Below are 14,461 nucleotides of genomic sequence, written 5' to 3' on the forward strand. Positions count from 1 at the left end.
CTGAAGAAAATTCATTTTTTTCTTGTTTAAAAGACAAATACCTCTTTTGAAAATCATCTCATTTCATCCTTATCCATCAAATTTGTCACTAAGGTTCAGGAACTAATTAGTACCAAGTACTACTTTGTAGTACCAAGTACTACTTTGTAGTACCAAGACAAAGAAAAATGAAAAAATGAATAGTGATTACATAGCTCCATTAGAAATACAGTAAACTTGAGACAAATTCCACTACACCCTTTCCCAAGACACACAGAAAGAACATAATTCTAATTTCCACACTGGAGAATTATCATTGGCTTGTTATGACTTTATGTGGTTTCATAAAAGGCAAGGGAGAGTCATGGTGTCACAGTGTTTGTAAAAACAGGGAAGAAAGAAGAGGAAGCAAAAGAGCTCCAGGAAGCTACAGCCCAAGTGGGGAGTGAAACTCAGGGGGGTGGCTGGGATGCTGGGGAAATTCCTCCAAGTCTGGAAAGCAAAAACTGAGAGGACACCAGATTTCAAATCCATGGTTAACAGCACGTTTAAGTTAGAAGTAGAAAAGAGTGCTGGTATAGCAGTGAAATATTTGCGTTCAGGAGTCCTCTCTCACAATTCACTCTTTTGGACAGTTTTCCACTAATGATAGAGGTTTACTTCCTGGTTCATGGTGGTGTTCTCAGCTGTATGTAGTTAAGTGATAAACATAGAGAGATTGCAATTCAACATTCCATTGAGAGTTAAAGCTCTGTGAGACCATTTGAATTGAGACTGTCAATCCCTTTTATAATTCTAATCCATTCTAGCAGGTCCCAGTGAGATGATCCATTCGCCTCTGGAACCAAGAAGCCAACTAGGCAAAATATCAAGAGCTCCACCCTAAGAATCATAAACCTCTGCATTGTTCCTGTGAACAGGAGGAGCTAGATAACAACTGGCCCTCCTCAGCCTCTCAGCAATGCCCTTGACTCAGTTCCTACATCCCCATCAGGTAGCCAGTCTATCTGCCTCCCACTCAAGTCTCTGGGTACCCAAGGTTTCTCCATTTTCTCCTCCTGCCTCAGACCTCTGTCTCCCCTAGGGAACTCTATGCTATATTCTAGCCAGATGACTAGGATCTACCGGATGTCTAGGTACTGCCAGGCATTGCCTCCAAATTCTTTGTGTTCATTCTGAAATAAGGAAGTGTGAAGTAATCAAGTACATGGAAAGAAAAGTAACTCAATAAATATTAAGCAGCAAATTGGGAGGAGTAAAATAAAGAATACAAGAGCTAAAAAAAATAATCTAAACTGGTAGTTCTCAAAATGGAAAAGCATCTCTAAAATAAATCTGTTCAGACATCATCCCAGGTCCAGTGAATAAAAATGGCAGGGGGTAGAGAAAGGAGTGTAATTTTTTAAAAGCTCCACAAGTGATTTTGATTTGCAACCGTGTTTAAATATAGATAGAATTTGTAACTGAGCCAGAGCATTTATTTTTGCAGCTATTTTCTTTGTGTTCATTTGGAAATAAGGTGTGAAGTAATCAGGTACAAAGAAAAAGAAGTTATTCAATGCATATGATGCAATGAACTACCACTCCTGTGCATTTTTTAACTGAACACATTTTCTTTTTGGTTCAGTAAAACTGCTTCTAAAACTGTCTTTTTAATTCAAGAAAATATGAGAATACATGAAGTTTTACATTAAGAAATCAATTAACCCAAACACATAGAGAAGAGAAATACCAAGTTAATTCTATAGTTGATCTACAGTTAACTCCTCTTCGTTTAAATTTTTATTGCTCTAATATTTCTGGCATTCAGAAGTATAAAACAACCAAGTCAACTTTTTTCAGGGTTATCAGTCTGAATATTAATGATCTCATATATTGAGCATACATGTAGGAATAGAAGGTTTGGAGATTGAACTGAATCTGGATTGATCCCCTGGAAGTTTAATTTTGTCAGTAGGCTTTTTCTCCTAAAAATGAAATGTCTCCAAAAGTGAGTTAACTGATAATTCTTTTTTTGTGTGTGTGATACGCGGGCCTCTCACTGGTGTGGCCTCTCCTGTTGCGGAGCACATGCTCTGGATGCACAGGCTCAGCAGCCATGGCTCACGGGCCCAGCCACTCCATGGCATGTGGGATCTTCCTGGACCGGGGCACGAACCCACGTCCCTTGCATCAGCAGGCGGACTCTCAACCACTGCACCACCAGGGAAGCCCCTGATAATTCTTTTAAGTTGCATACTTATTCATGAGTATTTATTGCAAATGAACTTCAGAGGGAAGCTGCTATATATATTTGAGGACTGCTGGTGAGTAGAAGTCAGTTGGCACAACATCTATAGGGGCTGCCCCCATAGATGTTTTGACACCTGTTAAACATTCTGAAAATCCCATAGGGCTTTTAGCCTCCTATATGGTCTGATCCTAGTCAGAGGTGAGTTTACTGGCATCACCCAGACAAAAAAGGCAGTTTCTGTGTGGGAGTCGAGGGGTAATTGTCAAGTATAACTGGAGACTTGGGGGGCTGAGGAGTTAAAGCTGTGGTTTAACTAACAATTTCAGTTTTGAGTTGTTGGGCACCCCCTGAGCACTAGAAAAACTATACTTGGGGGAAAGGGTCTGCCAGGCATTGGTTCTGAAGACCTCCCACCAGAGCCCTCAGATCACCTAGAAGCCGGAAATGCTCTGGTAGAAACGTTGGCACGTAAGAGTCTCTGGCCAGTTTCTTAAAGGCCACATGTTACAGCTGGAGTCAGGCTTCTCTAATGTTTTCTAGTTCTCAACCTAAGTTTTCTTCTCCCCCAAGTCTAATCAAGGTAATCAGAAAAAGAGTTTAGTCTCTGCGACTTCTAACACTTATTTCTCAGAGTACGTTGAGTTTTCAATTTATAATAACCCAGCTGTCAGACTTTTATTCAATTCTCTAGGACTCTGTTCAGGTTTCACCCACAATCTAAAGCTTCCTCTAACTACCCCCAGTAGCTAGGCCGTTGAATTTATGCATATCTTCATTACAGAAAAAAAAAAACACACTACACTGATACTTATGTCTATCCCCTTGAGGCAAAAGTCAGGCTTTATTCATATAACATCTCTGTTCCTTGGTTGGTTCTAAGCTCAATAAACATTTCTTGGGAAAAATAAGATGTGATAGAAAAAGGGAGTAAGGAGGGGAGGAAGAAAAATGAAGAAAAAGGAAATTACTTCTTTATCTTACATTCAAACAATTATTTCTAGATGACAAAAATTCAGTTCACTTCGTACTCACACCAACAGTTACTGGAATGAATCAAAATACACTTTCACACAATATAGGAGAAAGACTAGGTCACCTTTTCTTCCCTTGAGGCCATACCCCAGTAGTAGTTTCTGTCTTAGAAATGCCTCAGATCACTATATCTGGTAATTTTGTAATTCTCTCCTTAGGTCCTTCCAGCCTAAAAGCCCTGAGGAATGGGCATCCAAGTAAATAGTAGTACAAAACTCTACATTTAGCACCTGCTCAATAAATACGTACTAGTGTCACATAGGAATGACTTGAAGAAAGAGAAAATTATGCTGCAGGGAATTATATTTTCTCTTGAGTTAAAAAAAAAAAAAAAAAAAAAAATGCATAGCAACTGGTCTAGAATGACTGAAGATAAGCCTGGACCCAGCTCCTCAAGTCAGAACTGCTGGCTGATGCTCTTCCAAGGAAAAATTGAATTCACAGTGAATAAATAGCTGGTTTTAGCAGACCTGAAAAAATAGTTTTGGAAGAGAGTGATCTTCAAAAGTTACGACCATGAACTTGTATCTGAGCTTCTGAAGACAACTGGATAGAAGTTCAGAAACTTAGAACTCTAGTTCTGTTGTTGATAGAATATAGATGGCCAACTTTAGCCAAGTCATTTCCATTTTCTGTGCCTCAGTTTCCTCATCTCTTCAAGAAGAATAATAATCTCTGCTATTTCTCAGGGTTGTTGTAATTCCAGACTGGTATGTGATCTACTTCTCATTGGTATCTTCTCCTAAAAGTTCTCTAACAACAGTTCTTGGTAAACAGACAATTCCCCTAAAAGTGTTTGTGGAATAAATGGAGTAGAGTGGGTCAGAATGAATTTTCTGCCTAAATTTTCTGAGTTCAAAGCAACTTTGTCATTCTCTGAGGTAGATATTTTGATCAGTGAGATGAAAAGTATTTAGCAATACCTAATAGCTTTTCAATGCTCAGGTCATTGTGAGAGCTTTTCCTCGTTTTCAGTGTTTTTATCAACGAGATATTTCAAAGAGTTTTTCCCTATCACATGCTTTCATACTTGACATTGTTTTTATTTCCATATTTCATGATCAGATAGAGATGGCAGGAAGGAGACAAACAGAAAAGAAGTGCTCAGTCTGGAAGTCATTTCCAGTTCTTATTTTTTCCTTTCAGAGGAGGTCACTGAACTGTAAAATGGGGCATTGGAGCAAAAGCACCACAAATGCAGATATAAAGATCCAAGTAAGGGGACTTCACTGGAGGTCCAGTGGTTAAGACTTCGCCTTCCAATGCAGGGGGTGCAAGTTGGATCCCTGTCAGGGAGCTAAGATCCCATATGCCTTGCGGCCAAAAAAACCAAAACATAAAAACAGAAGCAATATTGTAACAAATTCAGTAAAGATTTTAAAAATGGTTCACATCCAAAAAATCTTAAAAAAAAAATCCAAGTAAGTAATAGATATTTGGGTTATTAACAGGACAATGAACAGTTTAATTCATTAAAAAATTCTTCAAGAATATTGTCATAATAAACTTTTATTGAATAGTTACAAAGTACGAGTTGCTCCCTCCAAACTTAACAGGATTGTAAAACAAGAAATAATAAGCAGCTAGAAGGCTGAAAAGCTGAAGATAGGCCAACAGGGGATAGAAAGAAACCCTCTGATAAATCAAGGAAGATGATAGAAATATGATGAGAGAAAATCATTATGACTGTCTGGAAAGGAGTTAATTTCCTTTCCTCAGAGAGGGTTAGGTAGACAATCACTAGTGTAAAACCTGTGTCCTTCCAGAGGACAATATTAGGGTATCACTATCCATTCAATCCAGGACAGTATCCAGGTCCCATAGTGGAACCACAGGAGAGATTGCTCCATAGAGTTTGGCTGGTGTGACTGTGAAAACAAATAGTGTAATGACTGCAGAAGGAGCTGAGTGGGATTTTCCAGACAAAAGTAAGCCATGAATCATCAGTCTTGAATGGTAATCTGTACAATGGTTGGGATCTGTTGCTCCATACTTCAGGTATTTCCATGAGTGCTTGGGGGAAAAAATGTTCCATCCATTACAGTCAAAGAAACAACCTACCTAGAGGAACACATATGGATTTTCATGAAAGGCGATCACATACACTCAAAGCTGAATAAGGTACAAATCCTTCCTTCAAGTAGTTCACAGTCTAAAATAGGAGTTCTTAACCTGAAGTCTATAAATAGGATTATGGGAAATGCATAAAATTGATTTGAAAATATATACACTATTATTTCCTCTAACTTCTAACTAAAATTTAGCATTTTGTTCAATTAAGAATGTAGGCGGGCTTCCCTGGTGGCGCAGTGGTTGAGAGTCCGCCTGCCGATGCAGGGGACACGGGTTCGTGCCCCGGTCCGGGAAGATCCCACATGCCACGGAGCGGCTGGGCCCGTGAGCCATGGCCGCTGAGCCTGCGCATCCGGAGCCTGTGCTCCACAACGGGAGAGGCCACAACAGTGAGAGGCCCGAGTACCGCAAAAAAAAAAAAAAAAAAAAAAAAAAAAAAAAAGGAAAAGAATGTAGGCAGTAAACTCCAATAGTATTAGCAGTAATTGTGACCTCATCTCCAACTGAACTCACACATATTTTCATCTTCTTTACAATCTTTACAGATATTGTAAGCTACTAGTGGATACCCAAGATACAGTTATGCTCATCACTGCTGAAGTTACATTAGCAGTTAGAGTCACCAGTTAATTTTATCTAATGCATTAATAAAGAAGCACATATATTGCTATAGCATACACTTGGGATATTTTTATATTTTGATAACTATATTTCAATATAATTGGTTTCCTTTGTAAGCCTGTCTATTTTACAAATTTTAAAACATTCTGAGAAGAGGTTCATAGACTTCATTTGATGGCCAAAGGGGTATATATGTTACAGAAGATTAAGGACTCCTGGTCTGAAGAGAAGTTAGACAGGCACACAGCTCCCATACCAGCCTGGCATAAGTGTGGTGACTGACTTTTGATGAAGTCTGGTTTCCAACCTTCTTATTGTTTTTCTGAAGCAACTGCCTTCCAATAAGTCCCTTTTCTGCTTATGTAATCTAGAGTTTATTAAGAGCAACCAAGACTCTCAGCTGGTACAGTATTTAATTGGTATTTATATACTATGATTTTAATAAGCATATTTTATGGAAAATACATAAATAGCTATCATATGCTAAATCTTCTAAAATATTAGCAGTTTAATAACTCTCCTTATTGAACCTAATCTGCCCTAATAGATGCTACCACCTACCTCATAGCAATTACCAAATGACGGGCCTTATACCTAAAAAGGATTGAACGTGGGATTGCCATGAAAATTCAGCCCCATGAAGTGGCCACCACTTTTACATACTTATAAAATATAAACTGTTTGGAATACCTCGCTAATTATTTAATGTATCTTTCTCCACTATTGGACTTCTTTTATTATCCTCTTACTATCACCCAAATAACTTAGCAAGGCAATAGGTAGTGATTGATGGATCAGTGATGCAGAATTCAAGAATAATTCCATTTGCTCTTTCTTCAACCAAGAAGGATTTACTTATTAAGGAAAGAAAGGCAATCTCCTCAATGAGGCACTCCCATAACTTGGATACCCATTGAGATTCTAAAACAGACACGGCAAATAGGCTTCATCTCACATGCCCAATGGGATCCGGTGGTGGTGACTGGAGCACAGTGATTAGAAGTGTCTTGAGGCTACATCCTGGCTCAGCATGAAAGAATGCTTATCGAGGGCACTGAAGTGGTGACATGATTGCTTCCTATCTTCCATCCTGGCTCTACATATTTTCATGAAAAATTAACCAAAAGGAACCACAAAGCAGAGTTAGCCTAGAAGAAAGCCCTTCTTCTGTCTCTTGGTTGACTCTTCACGAGTTCAATTTTGACTCTCAGCAGGTGTGCCAAGATTTCTTAGGAGCTTCATGAGTGGCCCAATATCATGAGCTTGTTAGTAGACACAAGAATTAGAGATGTAATAACAGCAAATAACCCTCTTGGAAAATTCCCCATCATGTATCAGCTGATCAAATATAAATTGATTTGAGTCCATCTAGAGATCCTAAGCTCTTTAGCCACCAACATCACGCCAGTTGACGAGTGAGAATAAAGAAAGACTTCAAACCTTGGCAAATATTCAAAGATTCACAACCAAATGTCTCTTCCTAGTTTACCTTGCTTACAGAGATGACACATACCACTCCCAGAAACTAGTGACTACCTACAGTGGTAAACACTCTGGCCCTGGTGGCCTCTGGTGTTTCTTCTTTCTAGTCATATAGTCCTTTTGAGCAAGGGTCACTCTTACACCCAAGAGGAAAGTCAACATGACTCACTTTCAGAAACTGAAAGTACACCATGTCCACATGAGCAGTGCTGCTTACTGTATAACCACAAAACCACATCAGAAGTAGTAGTCAGCTGCTTAGGAAGGAGAAGAGGCAGTGGGCTGAACAAACTCATCCCCCATTCCAGACAGCCAGGCTTCTGGAGGACCCATAGGCTCTTTTGCTAAGACTTGGAGCAGAGGACAAATGTTACCAGCAAATGCAGTCAGGGTCCTTGGCTTCTGGTTACTGAACACAGGGAAACACGGGCCCTCCCAAAGCCCTGTTGTGAAGCAGTGAGGGTTTGGCCTCATTCTTCTTTCCCTTTCCTTGGGCATGTTCTTCTCCTATTCTATCCTCTTCCTAAGCATCTGGTGCTATCTCACCAAACCTTGTGTTAGGTGATTTATGAGGAGGATTTAAGGAAGCAAGGCCTTGGTCTGGATGGGATGCTTTCAGGATTCTATGATTGGGTAACCTAATAATTCTTACCTAGAAGGTACGAGGAATGAAATATGGCCAAAGCTTTAATTGGCAAAGAAATGGCAATCACTCACTCATATTAATCAGAACAGTGGCATGTTTGGTCACTTTTATGGTCACTTTTAGACACTGCTCTCATTTTTATCTGTGTTCAGATGTGATTATGGAGTAATGTTATTTTGCCTCGCTCCACTGTGGTTGCAAACTGGCCTTGTCAGATGTCAGGAGTTTTGTCCAGTTGTTTCTGTTCAACCAGAGAATACCAAGGCCTAGCCAGGAGAACAGGGTCAGTCCCAGCAACACCAAGGCCTAGCTGATAGAGCCAAGCCAGCTCCTGGCTGTCAGTCAAAATGATGAGTGACAGTTTGCCTTAAATCCCGATCCTGTGGTATAGACTCTAATTCTTCTGATTAGTTTATGCCACTTTGAAAGAGTGAATTGTCCCAAGCGGGGAATGGGAAACAATAGTTTTAAGCCAAAGGTGGAGGGAGCGATAAATCTCAGTTAACAAGAGTTAAATTTTTGTCCCAAAGGGTTTGGAGAGATGTCCTGTACTTAACATTACAACAGTGACCTTTTACAGACAAAAGCTGACCCAGATAAGCCATAATGGTGAGACTAGGCTAAACTGTGGAAGAGAACCCCTTCACGACTTCACCAGGTAAATCAGACAGGCAACTGGTTCCTCTGCCAACATACAGAGCTGGTCTTGCATTTCATTCCCACAGTTGAACTTCCACATAACCAACTCAGTGAGGCGCCTTCATCTCACTCCCGTTTTGATTTCTTCAAGCATCGCTCCCCTCACACTGAATCTCCTCTTGTCTGGCTGACCAGACTCTGCTAGTTTTTATATGGTGATGGTTTTTTTGAACTCATGTTGGAGCTTGACTTGCCAGCTCTAATGAGTTGCTTTCAGAATGATAATGACTGTCCTGAATAACCCACCCTCTCTCTCTTTTTTTAGTTACCTTACTCTTTTTATTGAAGTATACTTGATTAACAATGTTGTTAATTTCTGCTGTACAGCAAAGTGATTCAGTGCTGCATACATATACATTCTTTTTTATATTTTTTTCCATTATGGTCTCTCTCAGGATACTGAATATAGTTCCCTGTGCTATACAGTAGGCACTGTATAACCTACTACAGTGTTTTTCCATTTTATATGTAATAGCTTGCATCAGCTAACCCTGTCCAAATATTCATGTCAGACAAAATAGACTTTAAAACAAAGGCTATAAAGAAAGATAAAAGAGGACACTATATAATGATAAAAGTATCAATACAAGAAGAGGATTTTACACTCGGCAACATATATGCACCTAATATAGGAGCACCCATGTACATAAAACAAATACTAACAGACATAAAGGGAGAAATCGATGGGAATACAATAATAGTAGGAGACGTTAACACCCCACTGACATCAATGGACAGATCTTCAAGCCACCCTCTCTTGCCTGTCTTTCCTCTATTCTGCCCGTGAAATCCTGTGATTTCTCGTCATAATACTCTGCTGCCACCTGGTGAAAACTCATAGCTGGACAGGACACGAGTCACCGTTGACTTTCAGCCTCTACACATGCTCACGCAGACACACATGGGAAGTATTTATCGCTGTGGTGTAAGTGAAGCTGGAATTCCTGAGGACATCTTGTTGATTCTTCAGTTTTGCCTATAACTGGTCTTTAAAAATAAATGCTGTGGCTTCATATTAAAGAAACACACACACACAAGAAACAAATACCCATCTGTTTACCTTCTGTTTACATTGGTTCATTTTATTTAATCTTCTAAATTGCTCTATGAGATAATGTATTAATATCCCCACTTAGGAAACGAAGGCACAGAAAGGCTAAGCAATGTCCACAAGGTCACCTCGCTTGTTAGGAGAAGAACTGGGATGGAACCTCGGAGAGTCTGGCTTCAGAAACTGTTCTTTTCTGACTCGTACTACACCTCCTGGAGCTCTGATCACTGGAGAAGAGAGAAAGGGAGGGAAAGAAACTTCCTGTCCCCTTCCTGAGCCCACATCCTGTGCCCCTCCATCCTCCATTTCTCAGGCACCTTAGTGCCCTTGAACTAGATTCTCAGCTTCTGTGGACTCAAGGAACATGGAATACTGATCACCCTTTGTGATTCAGATAGCTATAATAAGGCAAGAGCAAGAGAAGCGCAAAATCCCAATTCTTCCCCAGTTCTAATAAGAATAAGTGATTAAAATCTGTATGTAGATATGTAAGTAGACTATACTTAGACTATTTTAAATGTAACCTAAAAGCTTAAAGAAGCAATAGATTGAAAAAGAAAATTAATTTTGAAGACCAGAGTAACTTCTGAATGATATTTTCTGAGCACAAATGAACCATCAGGGTTATCGTTAAAACTTGTACTGATGCATCTGAGACATAAGAAGGACACCAGGAATAGAGTGCTTTGCATGCTGGCCACCTCCCCCCCACACCGGTGGCCAGCCTGGGGGCTTTCACACAGAGGAGAAGGTAAAAGGGTGGGGTGGGCGGAGTTGCTCTGAGAGACACTGTTGGGAAACCTTTCTATACACGGAGGGGGAAATTAGGAAAGAGGAACTCCCTCCATAGACACTTAGGTCTGGATCTCAGCCTTGCCAGAGACCAGGAGAGGAACCCGCAAGCTGACTCTCCGGAATAGAGGTCACGAAGTGACTGCCCAAGGGCCCATTCCAGCCCACAGATTCTTGATTTTGTTTTGATTGGCTCACTCGATGTTTTCTAAACCATGAGTCAGTACCAACATTTACAAATCAGGAAATTTCATATAAATTTGGATTTACAACCTCTCTTTATAAATTGGAAGATTTAGTGATACTGGGCCCGCAACCCCACATGGTAACAAGCTGAGTTCATCCAGGCCCTTCAGAGAGGCCAAGTCTGGCAGGGTGCCCACCCAGCCAAAACACTCATGTAGCCTCCCTCTGGGACCCTAGAGCATTTGAGTCTTTTTAACTTCTGATCCAGCAGTGGTTGCCCAGGGCCCTGGGACAAGATGCTCCACCACAGAGGACTGTGGCTAAAAACTGCCAGCCCACCCAGCGCTCAGCCCACAAATGGGGCATGAACACAAGACTTAGAGACCACGCCCTTCACCCATATAAGAACTCCCATAATGTGATGACGACTTACCTTCCCAACTTAAATTCCCACGATTTCCTTCACATACCCTATGCTGCAGCCACACCTCAATATTTACTGTTCTCTAGTCTTCCCAAATTTTTACCCTCTATTTGGCATACCTCCTCCTCTCTACCCTCCGCTTCTGGGTCCAGCTCAAAAGTTGTCCTGTGAAGGCATCTTCAATTTTGTAGTCAGAATTAATCCCTCCCTCTTGTCTTACTTTAATATTAGTTTGTTTCTACTGTAGGATTACCATAATCTGATTTATATGGCAGGCTCCGGATGTGCAGGCTCAGCGGCCATGGCTCATGGGCCCAGCCGCTCTGCAGCATGTGGGATCATAGTCTTAACTTGTGAACTCCTGAAAGGCAGAAATTGCCTCTTTCTTATCTTTGTGCCCACCCCCTCTCCATAACTACTCTTCTCAGCTCCTAACAAAGTACCTAATCTATAGTATATTGTCAATAATTGTTGAATATGTTTTTAAATGATCACGAAGTAGGCACTGGTTTCTACTGCCATCTAGTGACCGTAATGTAGACTTATGCCTAAAACCATTTCCATTCTATAGGAACCAAACATTCCAAAACCGTCCGTCCATTTTCTTTCTTTCCTATATTTCTTCTTCCTTCCTTCCTTTTTCTCCTTTCCTTTTCTCCTTTTCTCTTTCATTTTTTATTCATTTATCCTTTCATTCAACAAATACTCTTTGATCACCGTCTAGGTGACAGACACTGAGCAAATAAGACTCAGTACAAATGTGAATAGATGTGAAGGACTTCCATTGCCAGCCAAGGTGGAGCAAGCCCACTGCAGCCTGTATCTCCCACTGATTACATAAAAACTGTGGACAAAACACACAAAAGCAACTACCTGACAATTCTGGAAAGCTAAGAATGCAAACAGATTAGGGAGGAAACCTAAACTTAAAAAACTCATTTAGGGGTGAGTTTCCTTAGTATTTTTCCTCTTTTGTTTTCCCACTTTGACCCAAGGGATTCCCACTGGTTTCTTCTATTTTTTCTTCCAGTCCTGTACCAAGAACAGCCCAAATTATGAATCTATAATGTAATAGCCATTACTCCAGCACCAAAAACCCTGAGAGAAAATCCACGTTTCTGGCCAGAGTAACCCCCCCAAAAAAGGAACCTTGTGGTACAAAGAGTGGGGAAATCACTTATGTTTTTTCCTCTCTCCCTCTCTCTCTCTTCACTCTCACCACTTGTACTGAGGGTTGCCCCAGTCATACAGAATTATGGGTAATACAGTCACTAGAACTTCAAGTTAAACCTTATTTTTCTAGTCAGATGATCAGGAAAAGGAGTTCCTGGAAGCCAGAGTTTAGGGGCCATACTGGGGAGAAAGAGCCAGAGAGGAAGATCTCTGAATTCTGTGGATAAAGCAACATGTCCTGAATTCATCTCTGAGCACACAAGCTCAGGACAGACCTGAAGCAGGATAGCAAAGACCCTGAAAGGCCATCCAGAGAAGATGAAAGAAAACTCACAATCTAAACTTAATAATATTGATTAACTACAAAAAATAAAACAATAACAAAAAAGTCAACCTTCTCCAGAGGATTTTAATAGGACCTAAAGTCTAAATATCCAAAATGTCTGGATACAATCAAAAACTACTGACAAACAAGGAACCAGAGAAATCTGAGAACTTCCTATAGGAAAAGAATCAATGGATGTCAATCCTGAGGTGATACAGATACTGGAATCAGACAAAAACTTTAGACCGGCTATTATAACCAGATTCCGAGAAGCAAATACTCTTGAAATAAATGTAGAGATAGAAGCTCTCAGCAGAGAAACATAAACTACAAAAAAAGAGGAAATTTTAGAACTGAAAAATATCTGAAATACAAAATTCACTGGGTGGTCTCAAGGGAGATAAAAGAGGGAAGAGTCAGAAAGTTAGTACAGATCAACAGAAACTATTCAGTCTGAAGAACAGAGAGGGAAAACATTGAAAAAGAATAAACAGAGCTCCAGGAACCTATAGGAAAATATCAAAAGTTTAACATTTATGTCATTGGAATCACAGAAAAATCTGAGAAAGGGATTGACACAGAAAAATTATTTGAAGAAATGATGGCTGAAAACTTCCTAGACTTGGTGAAAGAAATAAATTTATAAATTCAAAAGGTTCAGAAAAAACCAAATATGTCAAATTCAAAGAAAATCATACCCTCGTACATCATAATAAATTTTCAGGAAATCAAAGATTAAAAAATGTTTTGAAAATTACCAGATGAAAATGACACATTACAAAGAGAGGCAAAATTATACAAATTACTGTGGATAACGAAAACATGGAGGCCAGAAGACAGTGGAACAACATCTTTAAAGTACTATAATAAAATAACTAGCAAACCAGAATTCTGTATCTAGCTAACAAAATACCTATCAGGAATTATGGTGAAATGAAGACATTTTAAGATGAAAGAAAACTAAGAGTTTGTAGCAAAACTGCTCTAAGAAAAATGCTAAGGAAGTTCTTCAGCCTAACTGAAAATGATACAACAGGGAAATTTGGAACTTCAGAATTTAAGGAAGAGCAATGATACAATACATAATAATGATAAATATCTAGATAAATGTAATACTTATTTTTTCCTCTTAGATTCGTTAAAGTAGGTATGACTATTAAAAGCAAAAATTATAATATTGTTTGATGGGATTTTCAGTGCATGTAAATGTAATACATATAACAATTCTAACATAAAGTGAGGGGAAGAATAAAGGAAACTACATGATTAAAACTTCAACCCTTATTTTAGGTGGTAAAATAATAACTCTAAGTAGGCTGTGAAGGTTAGATATGTATATTGTAACACCTAGAACAGCAACTAAAAAATACAAAAACATAAATCCAAGAGATAAATTAAAATATAATATTAAAAACATTGAAATAATCTAAAACACGACAGAAAATGGTGAATAGGGGAATAAAAACCAGAGAAAGGAAAATCTAAAATAAATAGAGGGTAAACCTAAATCCAACCATATCAATAATTCCATTTAAAGTAAGTGGTCTCGGGGCTTCCCCGGTGGCGCAGTGGTTGAGAGTCCGCCTACCGATGCAGGGGACACGGGTTTGTGCCCCAGTCCGGGAAGATCCCACATGCTGCGGAGCGGCTAGGCCCGTGAGCCATGGCCACTGAGCCTGCGCATCCAGAGCCTGTGCTCCGCAACGGGAGAGGCCACAACAGTGAGAGGCCCACGTACCGCAAAA

Source organism: Lipotes vexillifer, unplaced genomic scaffold, assembly GCF_000442215.2.
Source record: "Lipotes vexillifer unplaced genomic scaffold, Lipotes_vexillifer_v1.1 scaffold685, whole genome shotgun sequence".
NCBI lineage: Eukaryota > Metazoa > Chordata > Mammalia > Artiodactyla > Lipotidae > Lipotes > Lipotes vexillifer.